The sequence below is a fragment of the Apus apus genome, chromosome 1, assembly GCF_020740795.1.
Source record: "Apus apus isolate bApuApu2 chromosome 1, bApuApu2.pri.cur, whole genome shotgun sequence".
NCBI classification, from domain to species: Eukaryota; Metazoa; Chordata; class Aves; order Apodiformes; family Apodidae; genus Apus; species Apus apus.
Genome location: NC_067282.1, coordinates 115933786 through 115957962, shown reverse-complemented (window position 1 = coordinate 115957962; position 24177 = coordinate 115933786). Strand labels below are relative to the sequence as shown.

The 24177-nt window shown below is 37.5% G+C and overlaps 1 protein-coding gene across 6 annotated transcripts in view; it reads left to right on the top strand.

Moving 5' to 3' along the window:
* The window catches only part of TBL1X (transducin beta like 1 X-linked), a 197275-nt gene that overhangs the window by 75234 nt on the left and 97864 nt on the right, over positions 1-24177 (top strand). Inside the window, exon 1 of one of the 6 annotated variants that reach the window (XM_051621962.1) lies at positions 9885-10080. The exons of the other annotated variants lie outside the window; for them this stretch is intronic. The gene's annotated coding sequence lies outside the window, so the exon portion shown is untranslated. Of the gene's footprint in view, positions 1-9884; positions 10081-24177 lie in introns of those variants that run through there. 6 annotated transcript variants of the gene reach the window in all.

Sequence of the window (24177 nt, the reverse complement as noted above, 5' to 3'; positions counted from 1 at the left end):
ATGTTTTGTTTTTCTCTTTTTTTTTTAGTTACGGGATTTTAATTTGCTCTTCAGTTTGTGTGCCTTGGTTGCGTTCCTCAGTCAAGGTTTGGAGATTGACAGCACATCCCCAGCATTTTATTGCTGTCTTGTTTTGCAGTTCAGTTTCATAGAATCATAGAATTGTTTTGGTTGATAAAGATCTTTTTGTTCATCAAATCCAACTGTTAAGTTTTCTGTCCTCTGAGAACATGGCTGCCCTTACACCATAGGGCTCTCTGTGTGCTTCTTTCATCATACCTCATGTCATTTCTCAAGATGGTGGGTCCTTAATGGCAAAGAAACACTTTCTACTTATACACATGGCGTCTTTGCTAGGTGAGAGGAGGTTTTTTGATGGAAACAGGTCCTCAGATCTGAAGGTCACACATACTTTTGAAGGTGTGGTCACCAGAGGTAAAGCTAAAATGGAAATGCTATTTCTCCTTGGCTGTCTGGTTCACCAGTGAAGTACTGTCTGATTTTCATAGTTTGCTTTGGTGGAAGCTACTTAGCACTGCTGTTATTAGTGCAAGGCTAAAGGTTATTAACTATTAACACCTTTTGGCCACAGGAGCATATCCACAGTAGTATTGTGCTATTAACAGCAGGTAGCTGAAGGCTTTTTGACTTATATGGTTGTGGTTGCAGACAGGGTTAGGCTTTATTACATTCTTTGTGTACAACTACAAAACATTTTATTTCAAAAAGGCAGCATAGATCCACACTCAGTAAAAGGAGGCCACTTTTACTGTAATTAGCTACATTATTGATGCATATGCTTGGGAGAGGTTTTGTTTATTGTTACTTCTGTTAGCCCTGAATCTGTGAGGACATAAAACTGAATTGTATTTTTTGTGGAGCATAGAGTTTTAAACTAAAGACACATGAGCAAGTTACTGTGGGCTAATAGTTGTTTCATGTTGAGAAGAGAGTACTGAGTTAATTTGTGCTACTTTTTATGTGCTATGAGCTTAGAACATCTGCATAGATACACCTGTCTATTCCTATGAATAGTAAGTTATAGGGCATCTGCAGAAACTCAGCCTCAAAATGCAGTTGTCTTGAGATCCAGTGTATGGAGTCATACCGCAGTTGGTGATAATCACAGCTGTACCCATGTGTAAAAGGTAAAGAATATACAGTTTCCCAGTTATGACAGGGAGCAGAATAAAAATATTTCATCGTGGATGTTCTGAGGAACAATATCTATTTGTATTTCTGATAGAGTCAGCAATGAAAAGGTTGTTTTTATCAGTAAAACGGACAAATTTGATCTGGAAGTAGTGGAACACAGAAAGCGTGGAGCACAATAATGTTTTTCACTAGAATCGGTTTTCACATTAGGATCCACAACCTGCATTTGGACCTCAAATTCACCAGTGAAAATCTGGAATAGTTTAATTTGTAATTTGTTTGATTCTCTCCAGACGTACTTTGCTGGAACTGAGTGCAGACTGTGCCAACCCACTCCAGGCTAAATTGTTCACCTGTTCATCCACTTACGCACACGTTCATCTACTCACCCACTGACACAAATTTCCTATTAAGCCAAATGACATGGCTACATTTTATAAAAACACAGAAATCGTGAATAATTTTTGACAGCCACGACATAAAGGCAGCCATATCCATTACCAGTCCCCAGAGTTATCGAGTTTCCTTTCTTTATATAATTCATCACAGCGTTGTGTTTTGTTTTTAAAATCAATCTTCTTTTCACTTTTTTATTTATTATTCATGGCATTAATGAGAGTTCATAAGCTGGCTTTTATTTTCTTTGGTGTCTTGGATGTTTTACCACAGTAACTGTACTTGGTTTGTTTCCTTGCTGTAGATGTTTTTGTGCTTTTTTTCCACCTTGTTTTTTCCAGTTTCATCATCTGGAAATATTATATCTGGAGATATTATATACCTTTTCTTCATCCAAAGACATGGTGCATCTGTTGACCTTTAGGGCATATTGCTGGGGCCATCTGGTTTTCAAGAGAAGTGGGGGTGGACGAGGAATGGGGAAGGATTTAAGGCAGAAGGAGATATTAGGTTACTTATTTGTTATTTGATTAAGGTTTTGTTTTGTCACAGGAGAAGACCGATTGGTACTTTGTTGCAGTGTTTGACTTTCTGTAGTCTTTGTTTTTTTTCTTGGGTATTTTTGTGGTGATGGTGTTTTGAAGTGGTGATGGGCTGGGGAAGCTCTCTGTGCATGTGCTTGTGCTCATCAAAATAAACAAAGCAACGTTGCCCCAAACTCCTGTAAAGTGACCAGTGCTGCTGTTAGTACCAGAATTAAATGGCATTGTTCTGAACAGTGTTCTAGACTGTGTTCATTCCTCAATTGGAGAAAATGTTAGTGAAGAGTGAGGAAATAGCAGGACAAGGTACCAATCCCATTTGAACCTAGGAAAATTTGTATGTAGAATGTGTTTGTGTTCCTCAGTGTTTTAGAAAGAAACCGATAGTCTTCTTTTTTAGTGGATTCTTAGCACATGTATAGAAGGTGCCATGTAATTTCTGCGCCTGTGTTTCCAGAATAAAGGAATCTGATGCATGTGTGCAGGTCTCACTGGGGGCTGGAGCCAAAGCTGGAAAAAAAGGAGTGTCATCAGCTCTTGGCATTCCCTGTTTGCAATACAGCCACAGTGGTTGCTGCTCAGTGGTTATGATGCATAGTTCAACATTAAAGCATTCACTTTCTTTTCCTTTTTTCTTTTTTCTTATGCCATTAAGAAACCGTTAGTTTGCAATAAAGGGTATAAATTGTTAGTTTTTCTTTTCTCAATGCATGTCATATATCATGAAATACACCACAGTGCATAAAAAGCTTCAATTTTCATATGCTAAAAGCTGTTACAATTCACTTATCCAAAGTCTTATGCATTAACTGAAAATATGGCACATACTTTTTTAGAAGGAGAAAAAGTCCTTTAAGCTAATTGACAGGATAAAGTATTTGTTTCAACTGAAAGCAAGAAACAACCTCGTTGTAAGAGAAAAATTTGAACTCACATTAGAAATAATCTTCTTTAAATTACCTAAGAGGTAATGTAAATTAAACCAGAACTTCCCACATCAGATGATTGTGTCTTCATATATATAAGATCTGAGTGATCTGTTTAAAAACCAGAACAAGCATCCCTGGTCGAGGTGGTGGGGTGGTAACTATAGGGAAAGTTTTCACCCCAATGCTTCTCCTCACTGTGTCATCTCCCATAACTGCCTCCCTGTGAAACAAAACCTTCCCCCAGTCCAGTGATTCCAGCCCACATACACATCTTCTGATAACCTGTAGCGACCAAGTGTCTGGGTTACAAATATGATAATATGATTACCTCGTTGTACACTCCTGTGTTTAATAATGTCCGCAACACTTACTAAATTTATTGTCAGTCTTCTCAAGGGATTTATTTCTCCATCTTAGCCACTGTGTTTTAGGAGGACATAAGCCAGATGAGTAATACACTTTCCTTACAAGTAAATCAGTATGTATGGAGACAAAAGAGTAGAAGAAGCAATATGCCTTTGTGATGCTTGACAAGTTCCACCTGAATCTGGAGAAGTACACAAACAGGGGAAGAAGAAAACCCTTAACTGTGAAGAAAGAGAAAACTTAAGAAACCACATTAGGAAAATTTGTTGAATCAATTGTGATTCCTTGAGATACTTCATATTTATTTAAATTGTTTTATCAGTCCCATGTGTTATTCCAGTCTTGCTCCTATGCCTTTTCTTCAGTTTCTTTTACATAAGGTCTAAATTTGAGAGTGAGGCAAAAGAGGTTTTAGAAGCTTGGTGAGTAGGTTGAAAGTATTGCAGAGGTTTACATAGATAAAACTGTCCAGCAATGACCTTCTTCTTTTTGTTTTGTGTTGTTTTGTTAGAGAGGTTAACTAGTCTTGATTTTGCTAATTATTGTGGAACAGCAGAGAATAAAAAGTTAGCCAGCTATTGTCTTTGCCTTGGGATTTCCAATGTCCATGATCAAAAGCCTTTCTCACAGAGCCATGCATGGTTTCACAGACATTCCACCCAGGGCTTGTAGCTGCCCGAGTTAGAAAACTTTCAAGACTCTGTAGCTTTTTCTTAGAAAAACATGTTAAGACATAAAACATCTGTCAGAAGAGTTTTCTGTTTTGAAAGCTTCTTGAAGCACACCTTGGAATTTCCTTCCTTGGTGGTAGGAGATTTGTGCGGTAAACATGAAATACCCAGGACTGGTGTCACCTGGGTTCAGCATCTGAGGGGGGTGTGGAGGTGTTCAAGAGACCAAGCTTTCAAAGGGCTTCGTTATGCCATAAAACATCTTCTGAACACACTCTGATATGACTTCCGTTCTTGCTTTTTTGAACAACATACAGTAAAATCAGAGACAATGAGAACATGAACAAGGAAGGAGTCATGTTATGTTCGGAGACCATACAGTAAAAAAATTTAACACCTAAAGTTTTATTTTACAAAACTGAAGCTCATACTCTGGATTAATTTGTTTGGCTCTTATTCTGTGGATCTGATCATCACATTCATCATATTTTAATGTGCCGAGTTCCTGTGAACTGCTTTTTTATTCATGCAAAAATGCTTATGGAATTGTAAATTATTTTCTGGCTCAGACATCAATTAGATTGTTAACGAAATTCCAAGCATAGAGCCAAACCTTATCCTGGCTGCCTCTGTAATTTTAATGGAATTACAACAGGTGTGGTTGCAAAAATTTTACGTGGAAAATCTTGATTACTTGTGTTAGCCATAACAGAGTAAGTGTGTTTGACTTTCAAGTCCTGAATGAATTTTCAGGATATGAATCTGGAATAACCCTGGTAGGCTGAACAGATTTGGTGACAAGTTACTGGAGTCCCTTTACTGTAGCTTTTTTTCCCATTCAGTTTTGAAGGCCTATCTGTGCTCTGAAGGTTTAAAATGGATTAAAAAGCAGTTTGAATGTAAGAAGTTTGGGGTTTTTTCTTATTAGAATGGCATCTTTTGGTTTTCTCACCAAAACGATGTTTTTCATAGAAAATGTTCCTCTTTTCTGTAGTTCTCAAGAAGCAAATGAAGGACCTTAGTGAAGTGTTTTGATGGATGTTTCCTATAAACGTTTTCCAAACAGAAGAGGCAGCATGAAAAGAATAATGAGAATTACTGTTTGGAAATGTAGTAAGTAGACAAGGACACTAACACGCAAATAATACTAAGGAGGTTAGAGAGGGACTATGAAAAGTCCTAAAAATGAAGGGGGGGGGGGGGGGGGCAGAAAGCTTTCTCTTGAGATGATAGTGGGATTTAGTGGTAAATTACTTAGAAACATTATGCATAAACTTTGTGATTAATAAGAGTTGCATTCAAGTGTTATACAGACGCTGGAACAGGTTGGCCAGAGAAGTTCTGGATGCCCCATTTCTGGAAGTGTTCAAGGCCAGGTTGGATAGAACTTTGAGCAGCCTGATCCTGTGAAAGATGTCTCTCCCCATTGCAGGGGTGTGGGACTAGATGATCTATGAAGGTCCCTTTCAAACAAAACCATTCTGTGTTTCTATAGAAAAAAAAGTTACTTACATAAATGTGAACATTTTTCCAAATGGAGATCTGGAATAATATATAGGTTAAAGATAATCTTATCAAGTGTTACAAGTCTGTGTGACAGATAAGATGACTGTGGTGTTGACAGTACATTAACAAAAGTAGTAGTTTAGAAAGAAGAGCTGCAGAGCAAGGGGAAGAAGGGTATTGAGTGTAGAAAATTACTCTAAATTGGAGTTTAGAGCCAAAAGTCCTGGTCACATCAGAAATGGATGATGATTCTGGTCTTCAGTGCAGCAGAGGCAATTCTGGAGCACAGCCTATCTATTTATAACTGATAATTAAAATCACTTTTTAATGAGATTCCCTTGTGAGTGGAGAATAAGGGAGTCCAGGACAGAACTCTGTGGAATCCCCAAATGAAGTATAAAATGCAATTAACTGTGAATAGGAACATTTAAAACAAAGAATAATTCCATATACTTTAAGAAGAAATGTAAGAAACAAGCAGCTTCTTTTTCGATTGAAAACATGGTTATCTGCAGCATTCATGTTTCAGTCAATGTTTTGGTTTGTTTTTTTAATGGTAAAATCAAATTTCAAAAGTAAAAAAAACAGTATACTAGAGTATTTGAGGAAATGCTCGGACTAAAAAAACCTGATGTCTTATACACATTTTACAACAGTTTATAACAGTTTATATTGATTGCAAGGGAAAAAACTTTTGGTTTACCATTTATTGAGTCAAATATATGCTGGGTTGAATTAAATCTCCATTAAACAGGAAGGAATTTTGAGCATATGTGTATATTTACATGAGAAATTCCATTAAGTCTTACAGGTACAAAAAGTAAGTAAAATGAACAGTATAAACATGAAAGCAGATTAATTTGGATTTTCAGGGTGATGCTGCCTAACTCTTGTTGTTTGGAAAAAAAAATAAACACAGACACACTTACATATTTACATGAGAAAGAAAAGTAGAAGACTATATTTGTAGTTTCTTAGCTGTATTCCTGTTTCTTACTAACATATAGGGTCTTTTGGATGTGATCATCTCAACTTCTTGGGTTACGCAGATGTGAGTTAACAGAAGTGTATGTCTGCCTGGCAGCCATCCCTGACCAGGGCTGAGGTGCTCCCAGCACACAGCCCCTCTCTTTCTGGAGCAGTGTCACCCACCAGGTATATCACACTCCAGTGGTGCCTGTCTCCTGACTTTGAGAGGAGCCTCACTCAGACACCTGTCTGTTGTCCCTGTCAAAAAGACATCAACCCAGCTGTCGGCTTCTGTTACATTTCACTGACTTAAACGATTGACTCCTTAATCTCCCTTAATTATGTAGTTTAAAATGTGGCTAAGCTTGCATTCATTTTATAGGTATTTTTTAATCAGCTGTGCCTGCTGGTCAAGATTTTTATTTGTCATAACTGATATCTGATGTTGTGATCTTTCTGAAAAAAAGATTATAACTGCTGTAAGGTACTTGCTAAGAGAAGAAAACTTAAAGTAAGTTTTAAGGCAGAGACAAGACACTGAAGTAAGAACATAGGTTCACTGTCAGAGATTCCAGAGCAAACAATACTGGAAGGGTATTGAGTGAAGTCATTGTAGTCCTGGGAGGAGCTGAGTAGCTCTAGGCATGTTTGTAACTAATTTTTGAAATACTACAAGTGTAGTTCACATTATAAATAACCATATGTTCATTAAATAACTGAAGAAGGAAAATCTGGGAAAAGTTTGTCCAGACATTTATAGCTTTTCTAAAGGGCAGTTGATTTTTTCCATATGATTTTCAGATGAAGAAACTATTTTCATCTCCTGAAACTTCTTATTGTTGTTGAGAGCTGCAGTAAAAGAAAAGAGCAAAGTTATTATCCAACCTTAAATGCAAAACATGAGAACATTTGGGTTTTAAGATGACTGCTGGTTGCTTGATAACAGCTCGTACTCTATAGCAGGGGGCTATAGCAAAGTTTCACTTCATTTAGCTTTTTTTTTTTTTTAGCTTTTTTTCCCCAAAGTCCAAAGTTGTGGTTGAATGCCTGAACAGAGAGAGGAGAACATGCATTCTGCCTGTCAAACTGAAGAGTTGTTACTCAATACATATTATGCAATTCATCCCCATGATAAAGAATGTGCTGTTTCTATCAAATTTAATATTCAGCCATAATATGGATGTATACAAAAAAGGATAAGCTTTATAAGGGGAGTATAAGATTAAAGTGAGTTAATAAAGGAAGAACAAGAGTAGTTCAAGAGTGCAAAAAACTGGAATAGATGCAGATTACTCTGCAGACACTATTGTAAATGTCAAGTAGATTTTGACAGCTGGTAGGTTGGAGACATAATTAAAAAAATCCATACATGTACAGACTGCCTTTTAGCATGAAGAATTGGCACAGAGCAAAATAGGAAGGTGAGTGGCATATGGGGGATTAAGACAGCTGAGTTCTAGTGGAAACTGCAGGCAACAAATAGGCCTTTGAGACAAAGACAGCTATAGTGGTAGCACTGGTGGTGTATTTGGGTTGATTCATGGCATTGCTATCTACACTAATTAAAGGGAGGTTTGTCTCATGCAGTTTCTCATCCCAGCTAGAGCCTCTGTAATACAGGAGTGAGAAAGGTGTCAGAGGAAAAGTGTCTGGAGAAGGGGCAAAGATGCCCATTTAACTGACTGGTCTGTGTGACAGTCCGTTTTGATGGAAGGAAGAAATAAAGTCTTTGTTTGCTGAACAAAATAGTTAGACGTTATGGCCTGTTGGTTTAAATAACGGTATTTAGGGGACTTTCAATTTTAAGCAAGAATTAATATGTCCAGCAAAGTTTTAAAAAGTTACTTTGCGTATCTCCTAAAGTAGCCATAGAAAACCAAGTTTTGAAGGTGGAATACCTGTGTTCTTTAAGTATAATTTTGTATGTATCTGGTTTTGGCTTTAGTTCAGGTTACAACTACACTGACACATGGCCATGACCCTGCAGAAGGCGAGAGTAGTTTGGTAATGTAATCTATTTTGAAAACTGAGCTGTGCATTTATTTCTGTGTCTTTGTCTTCAGTCTCTTGCTTGGATTTTTCTGGATGCTTTTAGTATAGTTGTACTTACGGTTGTACCACTTCTATTCTTAAGATACACTTTTTAATCAGTGTTCTGCTAGTCCAGCAGTATTGCCTGACACACTGCATCCACTCCAAACAGTTGCTGCATTATAAGGAGATTCTGCTGAATCACAAGTCCATATGAATTTCTTAACAATACAATAATTCAATTTTTACTAGAAATGGAACAGATTTTTTTTGCAGTTTACTACAAAATGCATGAGAACGGCCTAGAAGTCCTACGCAGAACTGGGACCTAGTAAGTCCTGAATTTGTTGTTTTCATCGATCTAATGAAAATAAAAATCAGTATTTGCTGCTGGAGCTTTAGAGAAAGTCATCAGCACAACTATGAGAAGACTCAACTACACGTCTGGACCTGACCAAGGTTGCAAACCCAAATTTGGCAACTGTAGCCTTTACAGAGGTGAGGGGCTTTTCTTCATTTCTGTTTAGCAATTTAGTGAACAGCTTTAAGATGAGAAACTGCTTGAGAGATTACTAGGCAGGAAAGCCCCTTTTTTTCTCCCAGTTACTCATTTTGTTAGAAAAACCAAGAAAGAGAGGCTGAGATCTGTTGGTTTTAAAATCTTGGAGGACATAGGGATCAGAAATATTCAGTCAATTTTGCTGGTTACAGATAATTCCTCTTGTATGTATTGAATTAGTTAAAAATGCAGAACTATTTTATTTAACGTCATGCACATTTCACATAAACTTTTATTAACTGATAAAATGTTTCAAAAGATCTTACTGTATTTAAAAGATGGAATTTTTTTAGGTGTTTTTTTTTTTACATTTTAATTGAAGGTTAGTTTCCATATAGATAAAAAATATGGCCCTGTATGTAAGAATGGGTTGTTCATTACTTTCTAGCTAAATGTTGGGTAAAAACAGCAAATGTGGGTTAAAACAGATTATTCCATAGGTATGTATGTAACACAGATTCATGGTAAGGAAGTTGCAGTATGGAGTTGGTGTTAAGATTGTATTTCATTATATATTAATCAGTGTGTACTAAGAAATTCTGAAAAAAATAACTGAAATATCAGTGTTGTAAATGGTTGTACGGCACCCGAATCTTTTTGGCCAAGGTCCACAGGACATGTAGGGTGTTGGCTGAAGTGAAGTGGGAGAGCTCTGGGAGGGGGAGATAACAGCAGCAGGGCACCTTTTGCACCCCTGTGGGAGGAGGTTCAGCTGGGCATACAGCTGCTGCTCAGGGCTTGTAGCAAACACCATGGCCGTGCTGACCGTGGCCACCTCTTCTGCCTGGCCTCCTTTCACACTCAGAGGTGCCCTGTCCCTCCCTTCCCCAGCCATTTTTACAGCGTAGCTCAGGCATACCACCATCGCCTCTCCGGCTTGGGAGCCAGAGGTCAGCCAGCCTTCCTCGAGGCTAAGCAGGTCCTGGGAAGGGACTGAAGAAACTAAAAAAGCCCAGGTTTGTTTGAACTTTTTTGCAGTTCTTTCTGTGATTCGTGAGTGTGAACTGTGTGCTGCATCAAATGAGTTTTCTAGCTTCTTTAGAGGGAGGTGCTAGTTGAAGCACACTTCCTAGGTCTTCAAAACAAAATAATGGAAATACATTATAAATTAGGTATAGAACATATATGATCTGTTCACACTATCTGTAGGATTGAGCAGAAAATACTCTTCCAGCTTCTTGAAAAGTTGGATTGCAGCTAAATGCTTTGGGAGGTATAATATCAAGAATAGTTAGTTACTTAATGTTTTCCATTTGAAATGGTGTTTATTCCTCATTATTCAGACTTGTTTTTACCGTGTGCATGGGTTAAAGCCGAATTAGTGTGTTTTATAAATACCAAGTCTTTAAACTTGAAATTTAAGAGGCCACTCAGAAGAGTATAAAGAGTATACAGTGTCTTCCACCTCTGTGTCAGTAGCTTGAGGGTGTCATCATTGTTAATTTATTTGTTAATTAACCTGAAATTGCTGCTGTTTGACTTTTGAATTAATTTCTTGGCCTGGTAGGAGGTTTGAAGTGCTTCTAAATTCAATACGGGAGCATTTCATCAGAAAGGAAGAGTTGTTCAAGAGACTTAGGAACTGAATCTCCTTTTCTCTGGGTAGATCTGAGTGTAAACATGGTGGCAGGGAAGCCGCTCCTTCGTGTCAATCTTTCTTTCATTGGGACTCTCAGCCTAGGATTGCTCTTGATTCTTTGCAAGACAAGATTTATGAGCTACATAACTTGTGGCCAGTTTGGAGATTTTAGTAAAATTCCTCAAATTTTTTGAGACATAAGTCTTCCTAAATGTTTTGCACTGAGCAGAATTCAGATAGTATTTATTAAATTGCTTCTTTTGTTTATCTTTCCATTTTGCAATCACATGGTAAAAGTCTCAGAAGTGGTTTAACGCGGTTAAATTTTTTCTATAAACTGAATACTTTAAATATGTTGGTCTTGAGATTCCCGAAACACGTGAAGACATGGGATTTAGGGAAGAATGGAAGGAGAAGTGACTCTTGGTTGCTGTTAAGGTATGACAAATCTTGAGATTCATTTGAATTCCCCTGCACATCTGTGTGTGTATTGTGTGTTCATGAGTCTGTGTGCATGTTTGGTAGGGTGTGTTGTAAAATACCGAAAATTAATCTTCTGTTCTAAAGAGGGGATCTCTTTCCCTCTTTTCCATTCTGCCTTGTGCAACAGTTGCCTAAGCCTAATTTGCTTTTATGTGGTATTGATTAACAATCATGCTGAGTCTAGGACTGTCAGAAGGACTAAAGGGTATTTAATTATTCAACTAGAATGAAGTAGAAGACAGTGCAGCAGCAGTGACAGCTCTAACGTAAGCGCTTCATCTCCAAAATATAAGAATTGTTCAATAATAACCCAGCAATTCTGCCCCCCTGGTTTGAAGGATATTAATAGAAGTTCGAAGACTGGGTGTTTGGAGAATGTGAGCAACAGGCTTGTCTTCAAGATCATTGCATGCTTTGAGTATGTTCTTTGGCACAATGTCAAGTGATTACACACGTGAAAAGAAAACAATTTTATCACAATATTCCTAAAGTCAGCTTTTCAAAAAGGAGAACATGTGCAAGAGCATTTCTCTGGTTAGTTTTTTGATAGGTCTGTCACCTCTACAAATTGTACTTTGGTACAGGTACCTGAAGATTTCACATTGTTGAATAAATGTTTGTGAAAATCCCCAGTTCGCATGCATAGCTCTGATGCACTAATTTATTGTAGAAGTATTTGCATGTTTGCCTGTTTTTTGTTTTGGTTTTGGACCAGGTTCAAATACAAAGTTGAATACTAGAATCTTTTCTACGCAAAACAAGAAATACAGAAGGACAGGTTTATGTTCGAGTGATAGAGCTAAGATAGCTAAAACCACAATTAGATATTTTGTCCTCTAATGTTGTAATGGTACCTGCCACAAACCAACAGCAGGATTTTTTTCTTTGGTCATAAATTGCAAGGAGTATACATTAATGCTCCGCTAAACCATGTCCTGGTGTGTCTCAATGCTGGAACCATAAGGAGGTTGAGTGCTGAGAGTACCCCTGTGTCCTTGCTTTGTTCATACATTCTTTGTTAGATACTTTTGCCATGGTTAAAGAAGAGATACTGGCTGAAGTGGATGTTTGACTTGATGTAGGAAGTCTGTTTTTATGGTCTTTTAAATTTGTATTTAAAATAATTTCAGTATTGTGTATATTATGCAGAATTGTGTTTTGTGGAAATTACATAAGAACACTAAAAATGCCTGAAAAGAATGACCTATGTAAATTGGGACACAAATACATTTCTTTTACTAGGAGACTGTAAGTTAAATTTTGTCTGGACTGAAGTGTAAAAAACATATTTATAGAAAGTGATTTCTTTAATCAGAAAACAACAGTAGTCTTGTTTGGATTTTTGGCAGCATGTTTTATTTCAGCATTAGGAGCAGTGCTGGCCTATTTCTGCCTTTAACATCCAAGAGGTTGGATGTGGTATCGTTCATTTGCTAATGAACATAGAAAATACCAGCATACTGATGTTTAAAAAAGGGGTTTGATTTTATTTATTTGTGTTCATATTCAGTATTCATGTATGGATGGAATTTTTTCCCCTGGTTTGGGGGGAGTAGGATAGAAGAGACAGAAAAAGAGAATTCAGTAGTTAGTTCTCAGTTTTTGAAATTATTCTTCTTATCTTAGTCTTTAAAAATAACCCTCCTTACAAATTAAGGCTCATCAGAGCAGAATGAAGATGACAGAACAAATAGGTGCTGTGCTTTTCTTGTAAAACAGTTTGCTGCCCAGCCTTTCCACCCCATGAGTAGATCTTCACATCTTTTATTCTCAGTCGTGTTATTTTTGTAAAGTTTTTAGGAACATTGATGAAAAGCAACTCTCTGCACCATGGTTCAACTGGATCAGACCATGTAGTTAAAAAGCAGAGCAGAAAGAGAGTGAGTTTATAGGGAAAATCAGTTATTGGTATGCAGAGTACAATCTAAAGCCAGCTTGTCACACTGTTTATTAAAGAGGTGAACTTTACTGTGACTGGCCGGTAGATCACGAACTTAAATAATGTTGTTGTTATACTCATTAAAGCTAGAACAACAAAGTAAACAATGTTCAGCTGCACAGCCGCATGTCTGTGCACGGTCTCTTCTGAATGCAATGAGGTAGTATTGTTAGAAAAAATAAATAATTTCAAATCTTTGTTGCTTCCACAACTAGCCCTTAATTAATTGATGTGCAATCAGGATAGCTCAGGTCAGTTGCTGAATCTCTAGGGTGGCGGATATCTGTCATGCACTATGCTGTCCAGTCCTTTAATATTTATACATGTCTGCATGGATTTTTTTAAACTGATACTGGACCTACAGTCTGGGGTTTACTTCTGTCATTTCACAAGCAACATCTAGTCATCGGGCAGTGTATATAAACCTCCAGATTTGTCTGAGGTAGCATTTTCAGAACAATGCTTAGAAAAAGTTTCTCAATATAGAGTTTGTTAATAACAGGCACTAAATGCACAGAAGCACTACATTATTCTGTATAAATTCTATATCATGATAGAAATAAGACTCCCAATGCTGTACATTTCAGTTTTATTATTAATGGATTTATTGAATGGTTAATGTTACTCAGCCTTTGGCCTTCAGCTGCTGTAGCATGCCTCAGATGGTAAGTAAATTGCCTACCAATGTGCTGCTTGTCATGTCTTACTGCTTAATTTCTTCTTTGGAATAAGTTTTGTCTCATAATAGGCAAGCACATCACGAAGCAAAAAAGCATTAAGCAGGGACAAAATATTAGTCTTTGAAAGCCCTTCCCAATGTTATGTCACTCACTTATCTTTCATAGAAAGTAATAAATATAGAAATTAATGGCATATTTCTGCATTAAAGAGTTTCGCAGAATGTTTGCATCTCTCAGCAGACTCCTAATGAAGTGCCCCTTGAGTAGCCCCACAGTGGATCTGCATTGCCATCTGATTATAGTATTTGAGCCCCCTTTTCATGGGGAAGAACAAGTGAAGTGCCTAGTTGGAGGGATGCCTGAAAAATCACCAGTAAATTAGAATGTGTTCATCACCTTTAATGGCAATGACAGTCTACAGTGCATTTTTAAAGTCAATACATTGCAAATTTTTGATGCTTTATTTTTAGCGTGATGTTTCTGAAAAGTCACAGCAGTGCTCCTTTTGGAAGCAAAGTACCTTTTCCATCTGAGGACACCCTTCATTTACCTAATAGCTTGACAGTCCACAAAAAATAAAGGAGAAACAACAAGACCATTTAACTTCTGCATAACGAACTCTGTTCCTCCAGAATGTACGTCGCAATGCACACAACAGAAATCGCTTGTATATCAACCATGGTTTATGGTGCTAGAACCTCATAACAGTATTACTTAATGCTAGATACCTTGATACATTGCTCTTCTTACATTGTTTTTTATTATGTTACTGTATATCTTACTATTCTTTGGTGCATGACTTCAGGTTTTAGAATGAGCTATCATTTCAGATGGCACAAAAGTCTTTATCAGTTGTCTCTTTGATGAGTTTGTATGCTGTTATATCTTGCTGCATTCAATAAAAACAAAATGTATTTGTAGGTGTGTACCTCTGGCATTTTCTATGGGTGATGGATTCAATCTTATTAAAAAGATGGTTTGATTTCTTTAATAAATTCTAATACCTTATGCCCAGAATGGCAAAGTGTAGTACTTCCTCGCTTTTGATGCCTGAGCCTGGACTACTTGAATGTGCAGTTTAAATAAATACGATAGTATGAAGACCCTTGAAACCTAGTAGGAAATTTCTAAGTGATGAACTGTAACACGTTAAATTCCCAAATTCATCATACTTTTTGGTAGTCCTCATTTCATAGCATCAAATCTTGGATGAGTTTTTATCTTGTAGAATGTCAGTTGGTAGGGCCTGAACCCAAATTCTAGTAATTTCCAACCTTAAAATGTGGCAAATATAATACATTACTTTATTTGTTCCGTTTGCAGTAATTCTTCATAAGTCCATCCTGTCTGCCTTTTGCACAAATAGCATATTCACGTTAGCCTGTTTGAGAATAAATGAAAAGGCTTTGTCACTTGCAGTCCTTTTTGTTTGGGATTCATGGTGTCTTTTAAGGAGATCCACGGGGTGTGTGTGGAACAGTGCCTTATGTATCAAGCATTTTCTGTATTGCAACCATTACTAACCACAGATAAATTTAATCATACCACTCAAAAAATATGGAAAGCTGTACAGAATACTAATACAGTGAATAATGAATTTTTAAGCTCTCAGAGGAAACTCTAAAAAGAAATTGATTAATCACTGTATTATAATAATGTAACACCTTGAAATAGACTTTTACTTGGGTGAGCATTATAAGGTAGTGGTTTAGTATCAATAGCAGTAGTTTCCATAAAGCAGTTTTGGCTCAGTAAAGGGTGATCACTTAGGATTCCTCTTATTTTCATACTCTGCTTAACTCAGTGCACGTGCCTGTGCATACGCACTCAGCATGTGGCACCCTACCCTGAATTTTGATGACGTTTTTGTTAGTTCACTCACCTGTGGCAAGAAAATGAAACCTGCTTTCGCTATTTACTAAGGAAAATGGATGTTGAGGCATTTCTCCAGACTTTCCCACAGTTTACTTTCTGCCTAGAGGGAGAAAGTAGTGTTCCCACACTTTGATACGAAAGGCTTGTGTAGAGTTTTGGTGTACTACAGTACTAATGTAAGGATAACGAACCATGACATATACCTCCAGAAATGTTGGTGCTGCAGCCAGTGGGCCCAGAAACACAAGTGTGGTTTTGCAGCTTCTGAAATGAAAGCTACTCCATCAATCAATAAATCCTGAGCCATCTCGTTGTGGAAAACTGTTAATTTATTCATTTTTACATGTTTCCTTCCTTTTTTCTTACACTTTCTCTCTGCAGAAAATATGATGGAGGGAAAGTGATAGCAAAGCAATTGATAATTCTTTAGGAAAAATTCTGTAGAAGAAGCTATATGCACAAGCAGCACGTTTACTAGGACTACAGTAAAAACCCTGTCACCTAGGAGCATAATATTTAGGGCACAAAAACAGGTTAACATAGTGGCATAGACATATTGAAAGAATAAAATGATAAATGTTAAGTAAATGTGGCATCTTAGTCAAAATCAGATTTCAGAGAGTATAGTGCAGTAGAGTTGTGAAGTCTGAGAGATTGGTTCCATTTGTTGTTCATGTTCAGCTCTCATGTGCTGGGTTTTCTTCCCTGAAAGAAAAAATGAGATTTCTGGAATAATCCAGCTTTTCATTTTATTTTGCAGTCTTGTCTAAGCAGATGAAACTGATAATTCTGTAAATGGGAGATTTGCCAGCTGAGAGAAACCTAGAGGGCAACAAATGGGCAGTGATGACAGAATGTCTTGAATGCTGAGAATGTTGTTTTGATTCCAGAATGTTTAAAAATATAGCTGTCTAGTGGAAGGTAAAATGTTACACAGACAGATAACACAGGAGATTTCCTAGGCATTACACACACGCAACACAGTATTTCTATCTCTTTTTCTGTAGGCTTAACCCAGTTAAATAAAATTGAAAAAAAAAAAAATTATGGCAGGACACAAAGCAGTGAAATGAAAGCAATTCTGCCTTAAGGCCGCAGAGATTTCCTTATCTTATCCTGCTGTTTTTAGGTATTGCAAAACATATGGCTCACCTTTAGGGGCAGTCCCCAAACAGTGGGAGATGTTGCATCCTGTCTGTTCTGCAGCAACTGGAGGTGCAGTAACAAGGTGAATTGAGGACACCGAGATGTTTGAACTCATTCATTGCTGCTCTACTGAGGTGGTGTTTGGGCAAGGGGAGGCTTTTTTTTTTTTTGGGGGGGGGTGGGGTGGTTTAGGTATGGTTTTGTTGTGCCTTGACTTTTACAAAGGTCTGAACATGGGTAGTGTTGGAGAGGTGATTGTTTTGAGGGAACCTGGCAGCCTTCTTCAGGAGTAAGAGTTTTTGGATATTAGATGGTGGGAAAAGCAAAGAAAGGAACAAAACCTAAGAACAAGAGCAGATCTCTGTGTCTCTCAGATTTTTTCATGGCAGCAGCTGTATTGGCTGAATAGACTCCTGTTCCCTACTGTTCACAACTATTCAGTATTGCTCCCACAGGATTTAATTGATCATGTAGTCACTCCATAACCTGATTTGTTCACTATAATCTAGGATAGTTTAAACACTTTTTAAGACCAACTCTCTGAACTCTTTTAATCAGAATAATTTTGACATAAGCAGTTATTCCACAGATACTGAGGGGCAGCAACGTTTGGCAGGATTATAAGGGAAGAGTGATTACGAGAAGCAAGGGAATACAACTACACCAATGAAGCTACACTAAGGACAGGAAGCCTGTCTGTAGCCTGAAATTACAAACTATAGTGGATAAAATGGGATATATGGCTAGATTTTCTGCTACCCTGATGAAAATTAAGTTTTTAATACCTGTCCTCCAAAATGTCTAAGCAGAGCTTCTAAGCCTCTTAGCCTATTCCTCATCATTATCCTAAATAATTTCAAAGGCTGGGGCAAAAAATGATGGTAGCACCTTGCATCTCACTAAAACACCTAGATTTAAAGTAAACAAAATCTGGAAACTGAGATGCAAAAAGACTCTTGGTGATCTTTTTTTAAATTCCTGCTATCATTGCTATAGTTCTTCTTTGACTACAGTGAATCTTTTCCTATTAGGTCTTTCTTTTCCTGCTAATGTAATACAAAACCACTCATTATTATGAAGACTAAATATTCATACAACCCAGCTGTAGGGATCAGCATCCATATACATATACTTAAACTGGAATCAAAGTTAAGTGGCATCAACATCCCCGACATGTTCTATCCTGAAATAAAAAGGTTCTGTTTCATTTAATATAGCACAATAAAAGCAGATATCCTTATGTGGAAATACTTGCTCTCACTTTTCATAATTTCCTCAATTTGCAGGAGGAGAGTTTATTTTCAAAGATGAAAAGACTGACATGGTTTCCAGAACTGCAGGCTGCTTTCCTTTTGTTTTGAAGTCAAGGGTAATTGCACTCCTCAGACCCTGGGAAAAATCACCTTTTAATGCTGACTTAAAGTAACATCACATACTGGCTGCATAAAATTCAGTGCTATAAAATTCACATAAAGGTGTAGTGTTACATTAGGACATGCATGTATATATGCAAATTTAAGCAGTCTGCATTATAATTCAGATTAGTGTCCTGATCAGCGTGGCTTTCAGATGTTCTTGATTGCTCATTCTAGCATTTGAGAAAACAGACCTAGTATTTGTTGAATAGAGCTAGAAGAATTTATTAAATAGAGTTGGTGTATAGGTAAGCATTAAACACCGTGAGACATTTCATGGTGCTTCAAGTAATAAGGATTTTTGTCTTTCCATTCTTAAGCTCTTTGATCCTTGCAGGCTTTCAAGAAATTACATTCAGAGCAACAGAATCAGAACCTTTGGGCTTTCATGCTGGAGAAGCAAGGCCAAGGAAGCTTCAGGAAAAGGGAAACAAATTTAACTTTGCAGTTTCCTGCATTGCAAAAGTCCTTTTGTGTCCTCAGCAAGTTCAACTTAATTCAACTAATTGGTTGAATTTTTAGCTTTGGTGTGGTTTTGCTTTTTTTTTTTTTTTTATAAGTAAGTTAATTACTGATACTTGATTTAAAATTTTTCATAATGGTCTTGGAATGTACTTTACAATCTTCACCATGACTCAAAACACCATGAGATAAAGACTATAAACGATGTACTGGAAAAATCACTTAGGTAGCCATTTGCTAAGATCTAGACTACATACTGTGTGTCCCTTCAATAAGGTACAGACTTAGAGAGTCATTAAAAATCTCAAATACCTCTTATAATAGGTGGAAAAATAAATATAACAAACTGGAGATTGTTAGACCATACTGTTTATGGTATCAGAATTGCACTGAAGCGTAGAACATTGCATACATAGAGAGTTGTGGTAAAAGGGGTCAAATCTAGTTGATGGCCGGTGACCAGTGGTGTCTGTCAAGACTCAGTTTTGGGGCCAGTCTTGTTCAGTGTCTTTATCAATGATTGGGATGAGGGGATTGAGTGCACCCTCAGTAAGTTTGCAGATGACACCAAATTGGTTGGAAGTGTTGATCTGCTTGAGAGTAGGAAGGCCCTACTGAGAGACGTGGACAGGCTGAATCGATGGGCTGAGGCCAGTTTTATGAGTTCAGTAAGGCCAAGTGCCAGGTCCTCTATTTTGGTCAAAACCCCATACAATGCTACAGGCTTGGGGAAGAGTGACTGTAGAGCTGTGCAGCAGAAAAAGACCTGGGTGTGCTCGTTGACAGCTGGATGCACATGAGCCAGCAGTGTGCCCAGGTGGCCAAGAAGGCCAACACCATCCTGGCTTCTATCAGGAATAGTGTGGCCAGCAGGAGTAGGGAAGTGATTGTGCCCCTGAACTTGGCACTTGGGGAGTCTGCGCCTTGAATACTTGTGTTCATTTCTGAAACCCTCACTGGAACAGCCTGCCCTGGAAGGTGGTTTAGTCACCATCCCTGGAGGTGCTCATGAGACATGTAGATGTGGCACTTCAGGACATGCTCTAGTTGCTGAGGTTGGGGTTTTTTGTGGGTGTTTTTTGGTGGAGTGTGTGTGATTGTGTTTGTTTGGGTTGAGTTTTTTATTGTTTGCTTTTTTTTTGTGCTGATGGTTGGACTCAGTGATGTGAACACAGAGGTCATTTCCAACCATGACAATTCTCTGATTCTGTGATAACATTTTATTGAAATCAATTAAAGGAATTTATCCTGATCTCATTATACAAACAAATTTTTCTCGTATATACTATTCAGAAGAGGTGGATTTGGTCTCATTGTAGAGGTATAGGTACTCATTTACTCCTGTAAGGCATATGATGATAAGACATCTAGGATCAACCATCAGGTTAGTCAGATTAACCAGTCAGCTGGACCAGAACTTAGCGAACTTATTTCCTGTAACATGCAGATGAAGATTTTTTTTTTTTTTTTTTTTTTTCCTGCTGGAATTTCACTTCTGCTGCTAACTCTTAAAATATTATATTTAAAAGTTCAGATGTGGTATAATGCATAGGTTACTGGCCAACTCAAGGAATTAATAGAATGATAGAATGGTTTAGGTTAGAAGGGACCTTAAAGTGTGTCTACTTCCAATGCCCTGCATGGGCAGGGACACCTCCCACTAGATCAGGTTGCTCAAAGCCATATCTGGGCTCCTCAGATCAAGAAGCTGCCAGACCAGTGCTCCTTACCGCAGAGACTATGTGACATTTATTGGAGGGTTTTTCTTTCTCTACATATTTTTAAATGTTCAGAGTTTTCACAGCCCTGTTTACTACAGATAAATTCATGTTTCTGCACTTTTTTTCCATTTAGTGTGTTTCTCTGGCTCATGTTCTCAGCTGCAGTTTTGATAACCAGACAGTACAACCTATTCGTGTATGTCATGCATTTTAATTGGAGGAGGATTACAAGTCACATAGTTTAATTGTGATTTAGTTTGATATAAATAGTTTTTACTCCTATGGTTCTACAAGTGATTTAGGTAAAAAGGAGAAGGTAATATTAGAAAGTAATCTGCAGTGTTAAGAAAAACATGGTTTGTCTTTACTCATCTGTGTTCAGCTTCATTATGGTTGCTTAAACAGCATAACATTTGTTGGATCAGAAAGAACATCTCATGTTTTATATCTTTGGATCTGTCTGAATTCGCTATATAAGTTAATACCTTTACATTTCTTATGAATCTCCTTATTTTCTATGTAAATAGCACAACAAGTATATGTAATTATAATATGGAGCAATGTTTATTGTAGGATCATACGATAATTCATGTTGGAGGGGTTCTCGGGAGGTCCTTACTCCAACACCTGACCCAAAGCAGGACCAGCTCTGGGGTTAGACCAGCTCTTCTGGGTTTGATCCCATCAGGAGTCCAAAGGTGGACACTGAGCAAAGGCCATCTTGCAAGAAATTCCAGTATTTTTCTAATGCTGAATGTAGTAGTTACTGAATATTAGTGTAATTTTCAAATTGAAATGACAGATAAATGTTCTGTTTGCAGATTAATGTATTAGGTCACTTCTTCGATGCTTTTTGTAGCAGTCATTTTTCTGCACTCACAATTCCTTCTGCATGTTTGCAGTATCGAACTGCTTAGCATGCCATGTCCTTCCAAGTGTATGTTGCCTGCCATACTAAGTATGGTAGTTAGTGAAGTATGACTCCAGCTTGAAGTTACTCTTAGATGATTCCTTTCTTCTTCTCAAACTTTTTTCTGCTTCTATTAAAAAAAAACAACCTAACAATTATTTAGTCATCTATTTAACTATAAAGCTGCTGTATATTTGCCCTTGGCTTAAAATAAAAGGAAGAATCTGTTTATATAATAATTTTGGAAGTGCTTTAAAGAGATATTATTTACCTCAAGAATTAAAGAATTGTCTCAAATGGGAAATAATACCCAGGAAACTCAGCTTCACTGGCAATTTGGCAAGCTTTTTGTAAAGCACGGAAGTTAAGGTAATGTTACATTTCCTGCCTGGCAAAGATGGTTTCTTAGTTAAGAAATCTATGACCATGATCTGTTTTATTAACAATGGCTAAAAGCAGGAGAAGATTTTTCAACAGTTTTTACTTCAAAATGTTCTTTTGATTAGATTTGATGTTTGTTCTGCTCAATACCTTTGCCTTTTATAGGAGTTTGTGGAAACAAGAGTGTGAATGGCTACATTTCATGTGAAAGTATGACTGACAAGTGTTGAGGTTCATATGGTTCAGGGCAGCCCTTTCTCAGAATACTGTCTGCTCTTTTGTAGAAGCTGAAAATATACAAAACAGAGGAGATGAAGCTGGGAAGGAAGAGGCTGGCTTTGAATGACAGGCTCTTGGCTGGCTGATGTGCACGTGTCAGTGTCTCTGAGATGAGTTTTCCAGTTTCAGGCCGGAGGGAAGGTGTGGGTGGAGAGTGCATGTGAAACTGAGATTTGTGTTCCTGAGATCATACAAAGACATCTCCAACAGCTCAGTATTAATAACCTACTATGTACTTTACCAGGCAGTGTAAACACCTGTGATTACATTTTCAAAAATTAAGATTGGTAATGTCTGAGTAGCTGCCGTTTCTTGGCCCTGCTTTAAGAGTCACAAGCTAAATCAGTTTCTTTCTGATCCCTGAATAACTATACTTTAGTTATCTCATTCATTGTTAAATATGTAAGTATAGATTTGTAGTTAATCGTTGGAATTTAATTCATACTGATGGCCATCTTTCCAGGTAAATGGATGAGACTATGAGTTTTCTTGACCTTGTAGTACTATTTTCAAGAGAATTCATGAATGTTGACCATCAGCTTTGCAAGAAGCATATTTGTTAGGCTCATGTAGAAGTAGTACAAGAAGTAATTTGGTTTTGGCTTATTGTTTTGCAACATCAAGTTTTTCTCTGTCCCTGATGAGAACATCCAGGGAAAAAAAACAGATAAACAGTGCTACAACTCCATCTGGTTCCTGGTGATTCCAAGACAGAATATGGGTTATTAACTGCAGTAGAATGGGTCTAGAAGATAAGCACCATTTTAAACTACTTTCTATATCCTCTTACTCGCCATTACCAGCTTTATCCCTTATTAGTCCTTGTCCCACAACTTGTTATAAAGGAAGCATAAGAGCATAGCATTCTAGCGTAATTTTTTTTCATCATTTAAAAGAATTTGATGAGAATTTAACAATTCTACAATTACTCCATTACAACAGCATGGCACATTTGGGAAGACTCTGTCTGCAGTCCCCGAAATTTCAGCCTCTGCAGAGGTCCATGTATTGAAACCAGCCTGGAAATAAAAGCCACAGGAATGCAATGATAAAATAGGGTTTTTTACAACATTAGAAGATTAGATTCTGCCTAAGAATTTTTTTATTTTTTTTTTTATACCTCTGTGAGAATTCTCTATCAGCTTCCAAAGTGTATAGCTGTGGAAGCATGATGTTTAATTCACATCTGTTTGCATAAAATTAAAACAGCTTTATAATTTCTTTTGCCACCTATTATTCAGTGGCAATGTCCAAGAAATAAATAGTAGGAAGAAATTCTGGCTTGAGACCTATAGTCAGGCCATCTTCAGGAAGAATATGCTGAAAACTGTCCTCTTATCCAATCTTCTGAAGACTTCTGAATGGCTGGAGAACTTCCAAAAGTCCTATCAGTGTTAGTGTGTTTCTCTATTATTTTCTGCATTGTGTAGTTCCATAATGCATGCATTTCATTTCCATTTTCTGCCTGACAGCTCCAGCATTTTGTACTTAGTGGACTAACCAAACAAATACGGTTGTTCGGTACTGGCAAGAGATGAATGTGTTATATGCTTGGTTCTCTCCCCATTCTAAAAAATGTGAGGTTTTTTCTGTGCAAAAATGTGCCAGATAAGGAATGAACCACAGTGTTGGCTTGAGTATTATTATTAGTAGAATGGGTCCACAGTACCAGCGATTCAGTCATCTGTCAGCCTGATAAATGGATTAGTGTAAGAGGTGTTCCAGTGGGGAAATGCAGCCCATAGGGCTTCCAGCTTATTATATTTAAGTTGTTTAGTACTGCTGGGAAGCAGCATCCAGGCAATTACTGAAAGCTTTGATGCAGTGTGCACTATTAGAGTGTGTGTTCAGAAACTCATTACCCCTTCGTGCTTGTGTTGGATGGATTCTAGGAAGCTGACATGAAACAGAGAGCAGGAATCAATAACTAGAAAGACATTTTAGTTAGCTTCTGATCCATTTCCTGATTCAGCAGCTTCTACCCTGGAGTGTTTCATACAATTGCTGTAATATAAGGGGAAAATGCAACTTAAATATAGTAATTACCATATATATACATCTGGTTATGGTGATGTGTAGCTGACGTTTCACCCAAGAAGAAGTGAAAGGTCCTTTGGGGACAAGCCACTCCCCAAATCCCCTGTGACACATCCCAAATGCCTGCCATCTCTGTTCCTAGCAAG